The sequence below is a fragment of the Chelonia mydas genome, chromosome 8 (genome assembly GCF_015237465.2).
Source record: "Chelonia mydas isolate rCheMyd1 chromosome 8, rCheMyd1.pri.v2, whole genome shotgun sequence".
Taxonomy (NCBI): domain Eukaryota; kingdom Metazoa; phylum Chordata; order Testudines; family Cheloniidae; genus Chelonia; species Chelonia mydas.
The window spans coordinates 79684791-79702809 of record NC_057854.1 but is presented as its reverse complement, the minus strand read 5'-3'; the positions used below and the strand labels follow the sequence as shown (position 1 = coordinate 79702809).

Genomic DNA, 18019 nt, shown 5'->3' with positions numbered 1-18019 from the left:
ATCACCATGAGTGGTTAGATGTTGATTTAACATAAAACAAATGGAAATGGGTGTTTCCTTAGTCATGTGTAGAATTTATTTTTAAAAACAATTAGCAAGTATTCTGAGTAAGTCAATGATTTTGTTATTTCTTAAATAATAATATAGATTGTGAGTCGTTAAAATTGATTAGTGTAGTAAAATGTATTCAAACTGCACTTTACTTGTTAGGAACAGCTGCAGAATTTTCTTATTTTATTGATGGATTCTGATTTTTTTCCAGTGACATTAAGAACAGTTATTTAGTTTAAAAGAACTGGCAATTGTCAAGATGTATTTCCAAAGTCTTAAGATAATATACATTTCCTATTGTGAACTAAACCTGCTCACTTTACAAAACTCTCCTAAGCTTTGCATGAATGAGACAAGCAGCATTTAGCCCTTTTTATCATTCAGTATTGTATTTGAAATGTTGAAGTCTGTGTGCCAAATTAAATATGTCTTAACACTATACAAGAGTTAATGTAAATTTTAGTCTGATTATTATACTGTGGATATACAGCCCCTTCCATTGGTCTTTGCTCATATTAGGACTAGTTATATGTTCATTGATGTGTTATTCACAGGAATGTGTGGATGGATGGGGGAAATCTCTTTTTACTAATATTTAAAATGTAATCATTTTTATACATCCAAACAAAAGAAAAGTGGATGCAGAAAATCTCTGTAAATCTTCAGCCCTTCCTTTCATGAAGGAAAAAAAATATCTGGGACAATACTAAATTATGTATCAAGACATTTTAACATTTTAAATTCTTCTTTCATGAATACCCAGACACACACCACAATTTTATGGTAGAAAACTCTCAACATGGACGCATGGTTGTATATGAAAGCACAGTTTGACCTGTTTTGTAGGATATGTTCAATCATCTTTTTGAAGTATACCCTCCCAAGAACACAGATGGCAGTGAAATCTATTCCAAGTGTTGTCATGCACCCTTTCATTAGAACACCCATATTCAGTAAGCCGTTTACAATTCCTTGAAAATCGTGTCCTAATCTATAACAGTTTACCATTAGTCTTCAAGGGCCTGATCTGGAACATGAGTAAGTCCCACTGACTTGACAGGAGTTGTATGCATGGAGAACATGTAGGTTAAAAGATAATGTTAACAAAACGTAGCATAATAGAACTGTGTTAGTGAAAGTATTTGTGAAAATAATGTTGATGTAAACAATTTTGTCTGGATTTAAATATTCCATGCAGTGTTTGGAATCCAGATATTTTGCAGAATTGTGCATTATGATTATAAACAAAAGAGAAAATTACTAGTCCATATTTACTTTGTGGAGTTTAAGTGGATTGAAATGCAGAAAGTGAAGTGGTGGAAACAAAATTATTTATTCATAACTGTTTCAGTTTTAATGATCTAAAATGTTGTTAGTAGGAAATTGATTTTTAGACATGATTTTTAACGACAGTTTTCCTTTCAGTTGTTTTTAAATCATTTCACTTATATATATAACAGTGTATTTCGATGTTGTATTCCATCTTCTTACTGAAAGGTTTGTTTACATAATTGAATCAACCATAATTTTAACTGTATTTTTGGCACATTCCATAGCTAACAAAAAAAAGTCATTTAAAGAAAGAGAACTAACGAAAACAGGGCTGGAAACATTATTTTAAGGACTGCAGGATCTGGCCCATACTCTTGGAAAAATCTTATTGAAATCTGTGAGAGTAAGAAGTGCAGAATTGAGTCCAAAATATGCTGTGTGGATATATTCTGAAGAAATGAATTTATATTAAAATGGGATACAAATTAAGTGCTGAATAATCATGTTTCACTTGTGAAGGCAATATACCTATCTATTATGCTTATCATTATAACGAAGACCCAATCAGAGTTAAGAAACCTAAAGTGGAAGCTTGTGTTTTCAAAATAGATGCTGAATGTAAAGGTTTCTATCTGTAGTTTTACCTGTTGTTAAAATTTGTGGCAAAGGTACGTAACTCTTTATGTACGAAGAAATTTAACTCCCAAAGATTCCTAATGAAAGAAAAAAAGTTAGACCACAGTCCAGCAAAGGAATCCACATAGGTGAATCTCCATTGACTTCAGTGAATATCCGCAAAAGGCCAAGTTCTGCAGTCTTCCTCTGTCTTTACTCAGGCAAAACTTTCACTGAAGCCAGTCGACATTTTGCCTAAGAATGGACAGATTCCTCCCTCCCAAAAGAAAAACAAACATAAATCCTTGTATATGTTGTACTGTTTATAGCCCAACCCTGCTCCCACTCACTGATTGCAGTAAGAGCAGGAACAGGTCCTCTATTAATGGATCGCCCTCATAATTTTTTCTGAACTTAGTTTAGAAAAACAGATTATCAGTAATAAATATACATGTAATATATAATGTGCATTTTTGTAGTTATGGCTTCCTTTATAAAGATGTCTCCACAGCAGGTACACCTTAACCTCTAAATAGAAACTAGTTTCAGATAAGTGCATTTTTAAATGATATATACCATTGTGTATGTTTTAATTCTATTAAACATATCTAAGAGCTTTGCTGGTTCCCTGAAATTATTTATAAGGGTTAATTTTTTCAGCAAGAAAGAAATGTTCTCCTATTATATGGGGAAAGAGTTAAACTGACTATACACAAAGGGCTGTAAAATGCTCACATTAACCTGAACAAAAAATAGTAGAAAAAACATGGACTGGAATCTGGCCTCTGCTTTTTAAATTGAGGTGACCTTTTAAGCACATCATGCTCCTCTTAATTCATATTAAGAATTATTGTAAAAAATACTATTGCATTTTTATGTAGAGATATCAAAGACTGTTATCACAACAGAAGCTTATATAGTTGAATAAAAAGTAACATGCTAACAAGTTGATAAATAAAGTGTTTCTGAATATAAAGATAATGACCCAGATTTTCTCGTGTGATGTGGTTGCTTTGACCTGAACTGCCAGCATATTTTGGACTTAAAGTCATCATGACTGGCCCCGGGAGGATCCCTAGAGCACTAAGGTAATCTTGAAGTAGTGTAGAGCCAAGAGATCTTTTACACCACTTTGTTGCAAGAAAAAAGGAGGCATGGCCACCAGTAAAAAGGAAAGTGCTAAGTATCAGAGAAGTAGCCCTGTTAGTCTGTATTCACTTGTGCTAAATTGATCCTTGGATGGATGTTTGTCCCCCTGTGGCCATTGCAGCCTGGTATTAAGTCAGTTAATTCCAAGACAGCACAAAAGTGAGCTTTAAGTTAAATTGCACAATGCTTTTGATTTGTGTTATCATATCTCAGGGTTTTTTCTATTGTCCCTCCATTTCTTTATATAAACAAACACTTCCCAATGCCAAGTTGCTTTTTGCTGAACTGGGGCCTTCCAATATTTTAAATTTCCACATTTTGAACAATAGAACATTTTTTCAGTATTTTGCAACTTAAGAAAACACTTCAGCAGCTTTGAGAGAATATTATTGAAAGAAAGCAACGGGATTACTGGACTGTATTTGTACATATATGCACATGTTTGGTTCAACTTAATACCTTTCTTGAAATTGTGTTCAAGTATTATTTATCCTGGCCTGACATGCATTCTTTAATGTAGCTCCTTAGTTTGGATTGCTGTCTCTGATTGCTGGCATGGGTAATGAATAAGAGGCGTAAGGAAATGTGCTCACTGGACAAGAGAAAAGCAATTTCAATGCAAGGAAATGAAGGAAACAGACCTAGAAACTCCTTAATGCTTTTGGGAGCCTTAGACTCATTTTCCTTCCTTTGCTTATTTTTGCTCAGAGAAGGTACAGTGCTCCACAGACTCATAGTCTGGTGACTTATGGGTATGGACACGAACGGTCACGGCCGTTTTTACTCAGGTAAAGTGTGCACGCTCAGGGTCTTGCACTTTTAACTTCTTGGTGCGAGAAGAACGTGCTGCGTGTCCCCTGAAGTCTCTCGCGTTCAAAGGGCAGCCCTTCCTCCCCCTCGGGTGCCCTCCTTGTCTTGCCACCGCGCTCGGCGTGCGCCAGAGCCGCTGCAGACAGATCGCACACAAAGGAGGAAGGACTCGCGCTAAAGTTTCAGGGGCCTGACGCCGGCTGCTGCCCCTTTGCAAACGTGCCCTGGGAAACGTCCAGCCCTGCATGCTGAAGTCGAGGAGACAAGGAGCCGAGGGGACGCCTGCCCGTCCGCAGCGTCACGCTCGGCTCGAGAGAAGCCCCTGGGGAAGGGCGTCGGAGGAGAGGCCGAAGGGGAGCCGGGCTGACAGAGCGAGCCAGCCAGGGACACCCAGCATCGTTCGCTTCCCTATCGGCGGCGCGGGCCCTTTGCAGCCTGCCCGGGACAAACCTTGCAGCAGCTCCACTGGCTGAGAGCGGCGAGCGCTGCTGCCAAAACGGCTCAAGCCAAGCGCCCCTTTTCTCCAGCCCCCCCTCCAAGCAGCAGCAGCCGCCAGCCGCTCAAATGGAGTGGAAAATGGCCAGTGGTGGCATATAGCGCCATAGATTATCTGCTTCACGTTTTGTATTTAGCTGCCTCTAATCTGCTTTCCTTTGCCTGAGCCCCCGGGTAGGGGGTCAGGCGGGAGGGAGCCTGTCCTTTGCGGCCGGTACTATACGCGCTAATGTTTATATGATTAGCTGAGCCCAGGGGTGGGGAGTCGAGAGAGGGGGGTGGAGACTGGAGGAGGAGGCGGGAGGTGACTCCAGTTCAGAGCGGGTGGAGAGTCTGTGTCAGGATTTAGCAGTCCCCAGTCACACACACCGAGGTGCATGAGCGAAAAGGAGCTTGCACTACAATTCACTGGGATTGTGTGCGTGTGTTGCGTTACCCCCACCCCCCTTTGCTGTGTGTGTGTTACTAGCTCCGCGCTTGGTTCCAGGGCTCCAGCCGTTCACGGGGCAGCGGCGGCGAGAGGCAGACGAGAAATACGAGGAGGGGCTGGAACTGTATCATGCCAGAGGCCAGAATGTCATCCAGGGAGATGTAAATTAGGTCGATGCGAACGACAGAGCCGCGGAGAAGGGAGGGGGCTTTGCGCTGCAAAATTTGAGTTGGTCGCTCCGGCTGCTCCTGCCATCGCCTTTTATTCCCCTTCGTTGCGGAGAAAGGACTCCCAAGGCTGGTCCCCTACCCTGGGCTTGGCACCGTGGTCCACCCCTTTGATTTATTGCTGTTATTTATTTATTTATTTGTGTTGGTCGGGGAGCCTGGCTATTTTCGACCTTCCCTGCGGAGCGGGGTGTTGGAAACTGCCGGAAAATGTTGACTTAGCCCTTAGCAAAGCCTACCAAGACCGACCGGCCGGCCGCTTGGAGGAGGAGGAGGAGAAGCCGCCTTGCGTGTGTTGTCCCAGCTCAGCAGCGAGCTGCAGAGCCAGCTGCCTCCCTCTCTCCCGACCCAGCCCAGCTTTCTCCTGCCCGGTCCCCGTTGCGCCTGCTGTTGCTTGAACTAACTCCTCTGCCCCTGGCGTTCAGAGGGGGCTCACCCGGCGCACTCCTCCGGGGCACCCGAGTTGAGCGAGAGAGACCCTGGCCCGGCTTCGGTTCCGCACAGCGAGGTAAGACGAGCTCAGGGCAACACTCGTGCTGCTGCTGTTCCCAGGACCGGCTTGCTACTTGCGTCGCTTCCCTCTTGAGCCGTTTGCCAAAAAAAAAAAAAAAAAAGACTGGGGAGGGGGCTTGGCTTGTTTGCTGAACCCAAGGCGCCCCCCCCTTTCTCCCTTGGGGTATCCCCCGTTCCCAGTGAACCACAGCAAATCGGTGGTGGTGACAAGGGAGAGGAATAGGCCCCCCCACACCCCATGCAGCCTGTTTTTTTCACGCCATCACCATTTACTAATAGTCCGCGCCGGTTAAATCAAAGTGCTGGGGGTGGGGGTGGAGGACAGCCCGGGCAAGCCGAGGGGGCAGCTGCTGCCAACGCGGGGAAGGAGGCTGGGCAGGGGAGGTAGGGCCGGCGGCAGGAGCATGGTTTGCTGCCTCTTGGCCAGGCAGAGCCCCGGGGGCTGGTTAATCCCCCCACAGGGGCTTCCCAGGCAGCCCCAGAAAGGAGACGGTGACATGAAAATGGAGCCAGATGTGAACTAGGATGGCCGATCATGGCAACAATTAGAGGCAGGCTCCAGGGGCTGTGGGCCGGCTTCTTGCAGGGGGTGGGCGCCCTGGGGACCCGGGGCTGGCAGGGGGGGAGTGCGGAGGCGCCCCGGCGGCGTGGGGTCCCGGGGAGTGCGGATGGCTGGAGCGGCCACAGCCTCTGGGCCCCTGGGGAGGGGGGAGCCGGGGCTGTAGGCTCCTGGGCAGCCGGAGTGGTGGAGCGGCACCTGAGGGCGGGCTGCGCTTTCCTGCCCAAAGGGGGCTCCGGGCCGCGGTGGGAGAGCAGGGCCGTGGGCAGACTGCGAGCTACGGGCCTCCTGCCCTCTGACTCTTATTGGCGAGGTGGGGCCGGTGCATCGGCCTGTCTGACTTGGTAGCCCGGGGTCCAAGCGGAGCCTTGGCACCGTGTGAAGGCACAGCCGGAGGAGGCTGCAGCTCCCCCTTGCAATGAAACAGGTCCCTCCAGGAGATCCTCGACCTTCTCCCACTGCCCTCAGCTTCCCCCCACAGAAAGCTCTGGTCTCAGAGCTGGGGAAGGCTGGCTCCTGCTGGGCACCCCCGAAAAGGGACCAGGCTGAGCGGCTCTTCCAAAGGAGCCTGCGAGGCTCTAACTAACAGCAGGAGCCATATGGTTCCCGTTACCGGAGCAAGGCAGCTTTTTCTCGTCTCTTTGGTCTGATCCAACATTCTTTCCTGTATATTGAGCCAGCAAGCCTCCTTCTCTCCCCTCCCTCCTTGGGTTCAGAGGAGTAATAGCTTGACGTGGGTAGTTCATTCATTTGTCTGTGTGTGTGTATAGAGCAGGCCCCACCAAGTCTGTTCCCTGCCGAATTCAAGTTGCGCAATGAAGAAAGTTGCATCCGTTTAGTAAATAATTACCTGTTGCAGATTTATTTTAACTAAATCAGCTTCATGAAGAGCCAGTCCGCCCAGCCGCGACTGCATAGGGAAAGAGGCTTCCAGCTTGCAATGATACTCCTTCACAGTTGTGGAAGAAGGAGGGTTTTTTTAGTTTCAGATGTGGAAAGCTGGGGCCATCTGGAGACAGAAAACAAAGTAAATGTGTGACGGGCAACTTTTACTGTATCTGGGTTTAACAACAATACTGTCCTGTTATAAATCTAAATTAGTGCTGGTGGTTTGGACATAGTTGATTTGTCAGAAAGTAAAGATGTGGTGTTCAGGTGTATGTTTTTCTTTGCATAGAAATGTTCTTGTGCACACGATGAAGAATTCTGCAGAACAAATGTTCTGTTGTTTGGTTTTTTCAGACACACTGATTCCCTCCTTTTGTTGCTTGTCACTAAAAGAGGTGCCATTTCACATCATTCTGCACAAATTGTTTGAATTAATGCAAGTGTGAATTCTTACCGTTTGAAGGGGTCTATTACCATATCAAAGGTTTCTTAGTTCCAGCTCAATTGAGAAAATTTCAGTTTGTCTTCAATTTGCTCCCAAGCAGAGGCCCAAAGGGCAGTGGGAATTGTAAAGGGATAAAATGGAGAGGTGGATTTGGGTTATGTTTCTGAACTTTTGCTGTTTTGTAATTATGTGAGTGAAAAACATTGTCTGTCTGCTGCAGAACCCTTGCAAATGGTCAGACAATTATTTTCTATTGGTTAATGGTTTGTTCAAGAAAAAGAGTGAAACCAGTGACCTTTTATGACAGCCACAGTGACATTGCTTCTGGTGTCTTCTGTCTGTTATTGGGATTTAGAAAGCCTTTTCTACTGGACTCATGCTTTGGGTATGGCCTACACATTATGACATTAGGGGGTCTGAATAGAAAAGAACTTCTAATTACTTCAGAGAAAAATGAAATCTTGAAATAAAAGACTACTCAGTTCCAAACTTTTGAAGTAAACATACTTTTCTCCTTAATATGTAGACTAGGATAATAGACAAGCTTTCATATAAAAAGAAAAGGAGTACTTGTCACACCTTAGAGACTAACAAATTTTGTTGAGCATAAGCTTTCGTGAGCTACAGCTCACTTCATCGGATGCATTCACGAAAGCTTATGCTCAAATAAATTTGTTAGTCTCTAAGGTGCCACAAGTACTCCTTTTCTTTTTGTGGATACAGACTAACACGGCTGCTACTCTAAAAGCTTTCATATGTAGTTTAACAAAAGTGTTACCATCTATTAGTCACGTACTTCGATTTCATTTTTATTATAAATTCATTTCTAATGTGAAAAATAATAACTTCTTGTAATCTGATTTAATGGGTTAAATAGGGGATACTAAGAGCAAAGTATTATATTTTGCGGTTAATGTTAGTGGTGTAGTAAATACTCTTAAGTAGGTGTGGCCAGGCCTCTGTCGGTCTTATAGTAGACTATTTACCATTATATTTTAAATTGGTTTATATAACTCAAATTTACACAATTTTTGATACTGTTGTTTTCCTGTGTTTGCAAAGAGCAATGTCTCAGTCTACCCTTTCATTATCTTAAAAAATCAATATTCATAATCTGGCAAACCAAGAGCCAAGCAAAATGCAGTTATCCTTCAGTAAGGTGGGCCCTTTTCCAGAAAGTCGATGGTTCTTGGGGACTGCATTCTGCTTTCTCTCTTATTTTTGGCAAAAAATAACTTTGCATTTCCAAGACCTCTTAAATTGAATAAAATATCATCTATTTTGATGGTGATTTTTTTTTAAAGTGGTTTTGAATGCTTTGTAGGTTCATGGATTCTTTACACATTGCAGTGTAAGGAATATGAATATGGCATCTTTATTGTAAGAGGTATTATTCACTGATGTTCAAAAGAGTTCCTTTTACTTTCATTTAATAAAGAAACTGAGCTGCGTAGGATAACAGTCTTGAAGAAAACTGTAGTTAATTACATAGTTTATTTAGACTTCTATTACCCTTAAATGGACAACACTTCAGTATTTTGTAGATAGATGCGTTTTAGTGGTCCTAAAATCGTGTCATTACTTTGAGGTAATTTTCAGCAGTTTATTTGCCTAATGCCTTCAGCTGTCTAAAGTGTACCTTTTGGTGGTATAAAAGGAACATATTGATGTAATGCCATTATTGCACTTAAGTTGTTGTTAACTAGTCTGCTTTGAATGGAGAGTGCTATAAAGAAAGCGCATTATCTTTAGCGCTATTAGGGATAATCTAAAAATTGTCTTGAAGATGTTGCACTTCAATTTATGTGATGGTGATCCCAAATTTGACAAATCTCTAAAGATATAAAATGCAGTGGAAGAAAGATTTTCAACATTCAGATGACAAAATTGGACCACTTAGAGAAAAATTAATGTGCAACAGCAGCACTTCAGCTGCCATTTTCAATCACTGGGGGTTTCTATGTGTTGGCAACAGAAAAGGAACATAGATGTTCAGATAGTTCTGGGAGCTGGTGGTTGGGGAAATCAGGATATTGAATCATGTGGGGTAGAACAAACCAATTACTTCAAGTTTTGACTTGAGAATGGCCAATAAACATTTTTTGGGGGGGGGGGGGAGCCCTGCTCATTAATAGACCAACATCAAAGCGAGCAACCAAACTTCCAAATGTTATAAAAACTAATGCAAAGATACAGATCTTACATGTAGTCTTGCAAGTCTTAATTTAAGACAAGCAGTTGGAGTTTTTATTGCAGCAATTTTCACAATCAGCAGAGACATTAACACCAGGCTTCTGGGTGTTTCCTTCCTTACAATGAGCAAGAGGAGAGCTTTAAAAACCAAAGTTTGTTTAGTAGTTAGTCCTTATTTGATCACTTCAGAAGCTTTCTCCATGTTTTATTTATCTCTTTTATAGCTTTTAATGCTTTAAATCAGGAATTGGGGTTATTTAGAGGATATTTCTTAGCTTTGGTAAGAAAATACTTTATTGAAATTAAAATAATCGAGATGGCAGTGGTTTAAAAGTTTGTGCTATATTTTTTAATGATACATACTAAACGTGATTTTGTTTCTGAAAAATGTGATAGTTCAAAGTGAATCTCGATTTGACTAAGGTTAAATCTTTTTTAGTAGAGTAATCAAATGAACTTACTGTACTGTTTGGTAAATACATTGTAATCTGGCTGGTTATAATTTCACTTTTAGAAAAATAAGGACCTATTTGCAGTAAATTTCATGTAAATTCAAGTTGGAACAACATTTTTATTTAAGTAAGTCTAGCTATTAACTGCGTGCATCCATTATAGGGAAATTTACATAATTAGGAAAAATCAGAGATTGAAGCATAAAGATGATCAACAATTTTTTGGAAAATTTGGCCTAAAAAGTTTATCTGATGCACCGTACTTGCTAGCTTTGCTTGCATCTCTTCCATGTAGTGTGTTGACTTTTATATTGAAAATTTTTGTAGATTTCTTCTAAACTTTCTTGTTGCCGAACTTAGTGTAGTTCCTGGTAAAGATAATTTTACCTATAATCCCCAGACAATTCTTTTAAATTTTAAATAATTACAGTACATTTTCCTGAGCCGTCATATTTTCCATTGGGAAGTACATGAGGATGACAGATAAAACAGGAACTTAAAGTAGGTGTTAATGATCTTACCAGGTGAAGTGCAAGAGAAGAAGTTAAACTATGTCTGGCAGATAATTGAAATCATATTCATGCACAGGTAGACAGGCAGTCAGTTATACAGCAGCATACCTTATAGCAAACTTTAGTGAAATTATAATCAATCATGTTACTTAGATATGTCATGTTCAACAGAAATTTTTAAAGCATGTTGTAGGACTGATTCATTTCTGATGTGAAAAGGCAGCTTGAAATAGAAAAATATTCTACTTCTTAAGTATTTAGGTACAGCTTTAAACTTAATTGTCTGTTTTTTATTTTTGTTTTTCAAATCCTTGAATTTGAAAAAACTAAAAGGATTTAAACAATCTCTCTATTGCAAGTGGACGTCAAGATAACTGGAAAAGCAAAAAGCTATGTAAAGGCCATTCTCGGTATTTTTCACAATGCCGTTTAATATTTAAATAGGTTTCAAAGATAGGTTCATTTGCTTTCCAACAGTTCTTAAAATAAGAGTAGTAGAGATGGTTCTGTAGGGATAGGTAAGCTTGTGGTATTATTTGAATACATTTATAGGAAGAGTTACATTCAATCTTTACTTCATGAACACACTTATTTCAATCTGAGCTGTGTCCAGTAAAAAGATTAATTCAAAGTTGTCACTCTTAAAGCCCTGCTCAATAACCATATTTTCTTGAAGCTCAACTTTTTCACCTGTCAGTGTGTGAAATACAGGTTCCAACATTTTGGGGTTGAAGAGTGTATGCTGCTTACTGGCTAGTGATTTAAGTTGTAACAATGCGTTGCTTAATGAGTATAACAATCAATACAACCCTCTTATGATACAAACTGATAATTTAAAACCAGTTCTTAGGAAAAGGGCCCTTGATCAGATTCTGAATTATAACATAGTCCAGGTTATGGCTTATCATCTTAAATTTAGTATTTTATGGGACTTTGAAAAAATATATAATTTGCATGTGTCATGATTTCTTTCTTGTTTGATTTTCATCAGTCATTATCGCTACGATTCAACTTACACAAGCCTGTTATTTACCAAAAATTATTTAGAAAGGCATAATAATCAAGAGCATTGCAGACTGACCGAAGGAAACACAATGCTTAACACCTGCAGGTAAAGTGCAGCCTACTGCAAAATGCTATTGATTGCTTTTGTGGCACAAAGCAAGCTTAAATACAATTTATTGAATTACAACAAAATTGCAGTTTTATGAAGTAATATACTTCACCTTTTTAGCAGATTTTACATGTTATTTGCTGTTAAGTAGAATCCTATCACAGTAGTATGAATTTGTTCAATTACCAGAGCAGCTAAGGAGGATGGGGTGGGGTGGGGAAATCAATTTATACTGAAAAGCACCAGAAATGAGATTAATTTGGTTAGTAGGAATTTGCCAGCAGTGTCTAAATTGCTTAATATTATAAAATGTTACCATATTTTATATACCATAAGAATATTGACTACACATCATATTTGTTATTTGGCTGTTTCTTTGTATCATGTAAGCATTTCTATTTTTATTCCTACAATAGCATTTGCAGATAAGTCGAAAGTCTAACAACAACTTTACAAAATAGAGGGAATAATACCCTCCTCCTAAAGAAATAGCATTATTTTAGATAAGTGATCGCAACTAGTTATTTCTCCTGTCTAGCTTGTTGTCTATAAATACCTTAGCAGACATTTCAGACTGAAAGGCAAGAGATAAAATTGTAATTTCAGAGTGGCCCTAACAGTGTCCATATTCTTGTCTGTAATGTAAAAAGTCTTTGCTCGTCACCTCCAGAATAAAAAAGCCATTGTTATTTCTTAATATAAACCATTTTTTGTGGAGTATTTAATGTTGACATTAGCATTTTATCTTTAGTCCTTATATGTAAACAATGAACTGGAATTTTTATTTCTGCAAAATCTGTTGCGGTCTAGACTTCCTAGTATTTAACTGGGCACCTGCTGGACTCTGCTCTTGCTTCATTCAGTCACCAAAACTGACTTTGCTACAAGAATGGGCAACATGACAAGTTAGAACCAGTGGACCATTTGTAGGTCATAAAGTCAGTTTGCTGGAATTTCTGAGGAGAGTGGTTGAAAAGAGAGGACAAATGTCACTATAAATAGAGATGTTTTAATCAGACCTTCTGCCTTAGGGTAAAATTTAGGTCTGTTTTAACCGGGATGGAATGTCTCCCTCTACAGAGAACAGTATCAATTACGGTGTGACAAGGGAAGGTGTATTGAGGAAAATGGGGTCTCTCTTGGTCTTGTCATTGATTTTTCTAATCTGTGAGGAGTACATTATAAATATTAAAATTCACACAAAGGAAACTCAACTCTGTATTTCAATGCTGAAAGCAGTTTCCTTCAAATAACTCTATTTAAAACAAATAGACCTTTTCCAGGAGCCTCTTCAGTGGTGTGAAGTTTAAAATATTTTGTGTTCCTTTTAAAGTAAATGCAGTGGTGCAGTTTTTCATCAAATGCTTCCATTTTATCATGTAAACTTGACAGAGTCTAAGTCTGTCTCTGCTAGGTTCCTTGGAGCAATAAACCCCTCTGAAAAGAATATCCTTTTATTTTAAAAGCTGTTTTAAAACAGATCTTTCCCACCATCTTTTTTTCTTTCTTCAGCTGCCACAAATATATAATGTAGTATGGCAAAATTGCCCACAGATCTTTCTTGTGCGCAAGTTGTCATGTTGGAAGAGAATGGGGGCAGAGTTGCAGGGAACAACGGGGGAAGGGGCCGGGGGGTGGGGTGGGGTGGAAGAGAGGACTTTACATTGTTCGCTGTATGTTCCTTTTTTTAATGTTGTATTTTAATTGTTACTTGTCCTGATTAGCTGCAAATGCTTAGCCAAAGTAAAAGGCAAAACAGTAGTTGTTTTAGGAATTTTTTCTATTACAAGGACTAGATTTTAGATGCTAACTTCTAATGCAGTACAGAGTAAAAGATGTTTAATATTTTGATACTGAATTTAGTAAGGGATTGTATTACATCATTCTTCATAAAGAAGAGAAATAAGGAAAGGTGTTCTTTTATCTGGTGGTGGTGGTGGTGGTTTTTGAAGAAAAGGATAATTTAATATTGTTCGTCATCAAGAGCTACACAGATTTTTGATTAAAAATTTTATGTTTATTTATGGATATATTTTAAACTCTTTTTCTTGTATTGTATTTCAGTACAGAGTAAAGTAACTCACTGCGTGTGAGCTGTGCTTTAAAACTGTGTTACTTGTATATTTATTTGGTTGCTTCTGGATGTGATAGAATATTCACTCTAATTTAGATGGGTGTCCTCCTTTCTTTGTGACCTCTGTTAGTATTTTCATATCAATCAACACCTCAAACTGGTTATTGTTCTGAATCTAGATGACAGAATAATCTAACACCGGTTACTGTAAAAAATTGTTCCTGGCAGCTGGGGGAGGGGATGACTGACCTTGTTTGAGACTCTAATACTTGCTTTGTAGTTGATGGGATTTGGTGTGCATGGACGGTCTTACCATCCAAGCACTGATTGCAATATGCTGCCTTTCCCACCGTCCTTTTTTCTTTCTTCAGCTGCCATAAATATATATTGTAGTACGGCCTAACTGCCCACTGTCCTCTCCTCAATTTTGAGAAATGGTTTATGTCAGTTCTGAATAAAATGCGTTTTAAAAAATGCAATAACTATTTCAGTGGTGGATTTTGCATTTCAGAAGATGATAGGTCTAATTACTTTGGCAAGCTCATGGCTCCAGGTTACATGACAGAACATGATCATGTTAAACTGACTCAGCCATTGTTTTACCCATTTTTACTGTCTTGTAACTTTGAAAACTTTTTCATTGAATAGAAAGGTTTGTGTTCAGAACACAAGAGATGACACAGCTCTTTAGTCTGAACAAATAATACGGCTCCTAAAAGATCTCTTCTCAGTATTTTGTTTGGTAGGTTTTATATTTAGACATCGGAAGATTGAGGTTTAGGTCTGTTGATGTGACTGATTTCAATGTAGCTGAGGTATTCCTTATAGTTGGACTGGCAAGGCCTGATTTTCCTCTCACTTATACTGGCAAATATCTAGGGTAAGTGCATTTATACTGAAATCATTGGATCTATACTAATGTAAAACTAGTGTAAGTGAGAGGAGTATTAATGTTCTGGTGTATTAATAGCCAGACTGTCTAAGTTGAGAAAAGGAAGGGGATAGAAATAAAGAGTATATTATAGATGACACAGGGAGGGGTGCGGGGAGGGGGGAGACAAAAGATCTGCCTCTACTCACAGGAGTTTGAAAGAGAGAATTTTGAGAGAGAAAAACAAAATATCCTTTCCCCCTTTATAAAACCATAATCTTGTCGAATACTTGTAAAGATCCTTATCCCGCTGAGATGCTGCACCCCCCTCCCCCTTTGTTCTGCTTTCTCCATTTTAGGACTTACATACTAGTAACTGATAATGACAGGTTATGGATCCAGTCACTAATAACTTCCCTGCAGCAGGAGAGAGGTTAACATGTGCCAGCCATTGTCCAGACGTGTGTGTCTAAAATTTGCCCTGTTTTTTGTCCTGTGTAATCAACTATACTCTTACCAGAATGTCATCTAAATATGTGTTCTCTCAGATTATTTCTTCTGGTTTTTAATGTAAATTGATGTTGAAAGCAATGCAAGCTATATTTTTAGTTTAGTTTCTAGAGAGGAAGGATGGTCCACTGATTAGTGCACTAGCCTAGAACTTATGAAGAGATCTGGTTTTACTTCCTTGCTCCACCATAGATTTCCTGTGTGACCATGGACACATGGGCAAGTCACTTAGCCTCTCTGTGCCCCAGTCCCCCATCTGTAAAAATGAAGGTAATAGCACTGCCCTACCTCACAGGGGAGATGTGAGGATAAATGCATTAAAGGTTGTGAAGTGCTTCAAGATCTACTATTAAGGAGTGCTTTGTAAGAGCTAGGTATTATATTAATATTTTCAGCGAGAACAGTCCATGTAGGGCCAAATCCCTTATCTTACTCACGAGTAGTCCTCCTGAAATGTCACAACTTACAGGATTTAGTCCTGAAAAGAAAGATAGCCTTACTCACTCTCTAATTCTTTCTTTCCATGTTAGAAAAAGCATTAACGTTGCCACCACACTTAGGTCTTTCTATTTGTGTGCTGGAGGTTAGACAGAACAATTGCTTAATTTTGATCTGCTTAATATTTATAGTTTCAGTCATTGAGGATTTTTTCTCCATTTGTGTTGAAAAGATTTTATTAAAGTTCATGTTACATACATTATGAAGAATAAAATAAAGATATTTCAAGCAGGAAAAATGCTGATCGGAAGGCTAATAAAAAGTAATCTTCCTTCAGTTGAATGAAAACTAGTTATAAAAACAAGACGATTGCTTTCATAAATATTATACAGATTACTATAGACTTAATTTTTAAATGGTTGAGTAGAACTCAACTTATCTGTGTTCAACCTAATTGATTCTAAACTCTGTGGAGATATGTATCTCAAAGTGGCGTAGGGTCTTATCTTCAGCAATAAATACAGCCACAATGCTGCTGTTTGTTTGTTTTTAAGTTAGGGAGGTACACCAGACAGGCTGGATGTGTTGTCTTGTTTTGGGTGGTCTGTCATTTCAGGTTAGTTTTGTGTAAACAGAACAGTGTTTTTCCTTCCCCTGAAAACATTTAGGTGACTTTGAAAAAGAAGTCTGTGTATCTTGAATATTAAGCACTAAAGCTGTACACATAACTATTCTGACGGGCAATAATAGTCCTGTGGAGCCAGCAACAATATTTTAATGGTGGCTTCTCCAGTAGCTGTTTGTATCAGATAACTGTTAGGAAAAGGATATCTTGGGGGAATTGATGACCAATTATTAGGGTTCTTTTCTGGCTACTACCCACATTTTTCATATAGTTTTGCTAACCCTTCTTATTACCTGCAGAGGGAGCTTGTATATGAGATAATCAACATAATCAAGGCATTGAGGGCTGAAATGTTTCCAGTAAATACAATTTCATTTCACTGAGTACTCTGTCATACTCATGCAGTGCAGAAAGAAAGCTTGTTTAAAGGATTTCCCATCACTAACAGTGATGACAATGGGAAAAGATATAAAAAGTCAAGAAGTCAACATTTACGCTATAATTGTTTTGGACTTAAGAAAAGTCCCTTTATTTCGTTACTGGAAATGAAAAAAGAATTGCTGGAAATAATTTTCTTGCACATCAAATTGATATTTTTATTCCATTTATGATGGTTACAAAAAAAGCCTTGGGAAGCAAAATACAGCAAATTCATTGGTTGTATAAACTGTCTCCTCTTTTAACAAATGTCCTGCAGACATCAGATAGACAACATAGTACTTTGAGGACATATGAAAGTGCCTGTGTAGAATCTAAGCTGAAAGCATTAGATCTTTTCCATTTAAATATTAATTATAATTGGCCTATTTAGAGATGCAAGTTTCTTTTAATTTTCATGCTTTTATGAAATAACCTGTAATGTTAGTGAATTTCATAATTATATAGTTGACAAATTAGTGCATTGGTACTTACACAGGACAACTAGCGGTTAAGAATCCAGCATTAAGATTTCTAGAAAACTGCTGTCTTAAAAAATAATACATGCAGAAGAATACTGAATTATAAGGTTATTTGTAAATAAATAAATAACACTACTTTTAAGAAGCAGAAATGCTTTCATTTGAAACAAGGAGTGAAATGATCAGTTGGTACAAGTTTGAGAATTTTCATTTTAAATTTCTGGGCATTGAAATAATGAGGATCCTTTAAAAAAGTGAAGACCTTTTTAGTGAAGAAAACCATTCATTTTTAATATAGCTTGCTTGCTGAGCAAGAAGCATTTAAATAAATTCTGCACTATTTAGCTCTGAAAAATGGTGGCAGTCATTTTTCATTTAAAATATTTCAGTAAGTTTGCGAGCTATTTGCTATTATACTGTTATGAAATAAAGCCTTATGCATAGTTGCACATTCCATAAAACAGAAACAGCACTCAATAACATGCTCCCTTGTAATAAATCCTCCAAGGAAATTGGTTTGAGAGTTGATTTTCCATCAGTTTATTACAGAGCTGTAAACTTAAAACATATATGTGCAGCGGAATGCAGTCTTCTTGTTGCATTTTGGATTATCATTTTAAACACCTAGAAAAGGTTTACTATGTCCAACAGGGCACCATCTCAGTGCCGATTTATTATTTATACTGGCTAATCCTTGCTAATGTGAAAAGTCAGCTTGTTATTGTAACACCAAATGGCCCTCTAAGTAGGGAAACAGTTAAGTAGATCTGCTGTAATAGGTTGTTGTCTAATAAAGAGATTTATGGTATTGGAAAGGGCTATTGTATAGGTATTACCCTCTCACAGCATGATCATGTATTATCTTAACAACTCAGTG

General features: G+C 39.1%; 1 protein-coding gene across 37 annotated transcripts in view; it reads left to right on the top strand.

Moving 5' to 3' along the window:
• The window catches only part of ADGRL2 (adhesion G protein-coupled receptor L2), a 469695-nt gene that overhangs the window by 269250 nt on the left and 182426 nt on the right, over positions 1–18019 (top strand). For 11 of the 37 annotated variants that reach the window (XM_037906605.2, XM_043553101.1, XM_037906611.2 and 8 more), the window contains exon 1: positions 4696–5557. The exons of 7 other annotated variants lie outside the window; for them this stretch is intronic. The gene's annotated coding sequence lies outside the window, so the exon portion shown is untranslated. Of the gene's footprint in view, positions 1–3835; positions 5558–18019 lie in introns of those variants that run through there. 19 more of the 37 variants (XM_043553126.1, XM_043553116.1, XM_037906613.2 and 16 more) reach the window with 4 other exon arrangements.